Here is a 2,572-nt window from a genome sequence, read left to right as displayed (position 1 = left end):
GTGATGTAATATTAGGCCAACCATACTTGTGGAAGCGACATGTTGTATATGAGTCAAGGCCTTGTGATGTTATTGTTACTTTGGGAAATAAGTTGTACAGGATACCGGAGATAGCACTGCCTACCACCATCTCTTTGGTTACTACAAAACAATGCAGTAAGCTCATTTCCAAAACCAGGAAATTTGTTTTCCTAATGATACGCCCTCAAGGAAAGAAGAAGACGGTGGCCATGACCTCCAGACAGGGCCCCTCCACATGACAACTACAGATGGACAAGGTCATGGAGGAGTACGAGGACATCTTCACCTCCCCTGCAGGGGTTCCTCTGCACTGTCAGGTCAAGCACTCCATCGATCTGACCCCAGGTGCACCACTGCCCAATGGACCAATCTATCGGCGCTCTGTTATGGAGAACGATGAAATCAAGAGGCAGATTTAGGAGCTGCTGCAGAAAGGTCACATTCGACCGAGTTCATCACCTTGTGGGAGCCTGATTGTGTTGGTACAAAAGAAGGATGGGACTTGGAGACTCTGTATTGACTATCGGGCACTGAACAAGATCACTGTTCGGAATAGGTACTCGATCCCACAGATTGATGACCTTCTGGACCAACTGAAGGGGGCAAAATATTTCAGCAAGATCATTTGAAGTCAGGATATCACCAGGTACCAATCAAACCCTCCGATGTGCAGAAGACTGCCTTCAAAGCCAAAGAGGGCCTTTTCAAATGGTTGGTTATGCCTTTCAGGTTGACGAATGCTCCTGTAACCTTCATGAGGCTAATGGATGACATCTTGCAACCATTCACCAACTCATTTGTAGTGGTATACTTGGATGACATCCTGATCTTCAGCTAGAGTTGGGAAAAGCACCTCCACCACATTCGACAGGTTCTCCAAACACTGCGACAACACAAGTTATGTGCCAATTTGGAAAAATGCACTTTTGGCATGACCCAAGTTTAGTATCTGGGATACATTATTGATGAATCGGGGGTGCATGTGAATCCAACCAAGATCCAAGTGATTCGAGATTGGCCATCTCCAACCACTCTGACAGAGCTCTGCATCTTTTTGGGTCTTGCCAACTTCTATCACAAGTTTGTGTTGGGATTTTCTCATATCACTTGGCCCTTGAGTCAAGTCACCAAGGGAGGAGCGAAAGCAAAATTCTTTTGGTCTGAATCTCAACAGAAGGCATTCATAGAGTTGAAACATCGCCTCTTCTCGGCACTAATGCTTGCATTACCAGACTTGCAACAACCATTTGAGATCGAGATAGATGCCTCTGACTATGCTATTGGGGCAGTCCTTACTCAACACGGGCATCCAGTGGCATATCATAGTGAGACACTTTCAGACACAGTCCAGAAGTATCCCACTTATGACAAAGAGATTTATTCCAATGTGCAGGTCTACCGACAACGGAAGCATTACATTTGGGGAAGGAAATGGTCATCCACGTAGACCACCGACCCCTGCAGTTCATATAGACGCAAGGGAAGTTGCAGAATGATCGCCATCAGAAGTGGTCCACATACCTGCAACAGTTCCATTTGAATATCAAGTATAAGAAGGGCAACACCAATAATGTTGCAGATTGCCTCAGTCTACCACCGATCATGGCGTTAACCATCGTTCTCAACTCTTGTGGGCACGAGACTTATGATTGGCCACTTCTCTACAAAAGTGACCCAGAATTTTGGCCACACATACCAGACACTCTTGGAGGGTCAGCATGTTTCATATTTTCACCTCCAAGATGCCCTGTTATGCCACCTGGGTCACCTATGTGTTCCTTCAAGTGAGTGTGCCAAGATGATTTGGTAAGGACACTACAGTTGGGATGCTGGGCGTTTCGTGGTCGAGAAAATGGTGGCAGTACTGCAGAAGTATTTCTATTGGCCGAATCTTCGACAGGATGTCGGAAAGTACATCAGATCCTGCACTGCCTGCGCCATTGCCAAACCAACCATCAAGAAGCAGGGCCTCTATACTTCGCTGCCTAACCCTAATCAACCTTGGGAATCCATCTCCATGGATTACATGTTGGGCCTTTCTTCTACTAAGCATGGAAACGACTGTGTTTTTGTGGTCGCGGATAGGTTCTCAAACATGGCCATTATGGCGGTCTGCAAGAAGAATATCATAGTAGAAGCCACTGCTAAACTCTTCTTTGAACGAGTGTGGGCACACTTTGGGATCCCACGGTGTATCATCTCATATCGGGACAATAGGTTGCTCAATACATTTTGGTCCAATCTCTGGTCGATGCTGGACACCAAACTCACCAAGTCCACAGCCTTCCATCACTAGACTGATGGCCAGATAGAGGTTGTCAATAAGATGATCGTACACATCTGCGCATGTACAACTCAAAGAATCCATGCACATGGGATGAGAGCCTCCCCTATGTTCAGTACAGCTATAACCGGGCTCTCCATAGCTCGATTGGCCACAACCCTTTTCAGGTGGGCTTGGGATTCCAGCCACTATGTCCCATTGATGTGGCCATGCCATTTGCAGCTACTCAGACAAATTCGGCTCATTTCCATTCTGAAACAGATAAGG

This window comes from Pinus tabuliformis, chromosome 8, assembly GCF_031772625.1.
Source record: "Pinus tabuliformis cultivar Carrire ecotype Pingquan chromosome 8, CPIR1, whole genome shotgun sequence".
NCBI classification, from domain to species: domain Eukaryota; kingdom Viridiplantae; phylum Streptophyta; class Pinopsida; order Pinales; family Pinaceae; genus Pinus; species Pinus tabuliformis.
This window is presented reverse-complemented; position numbering follows the sequence as displayed.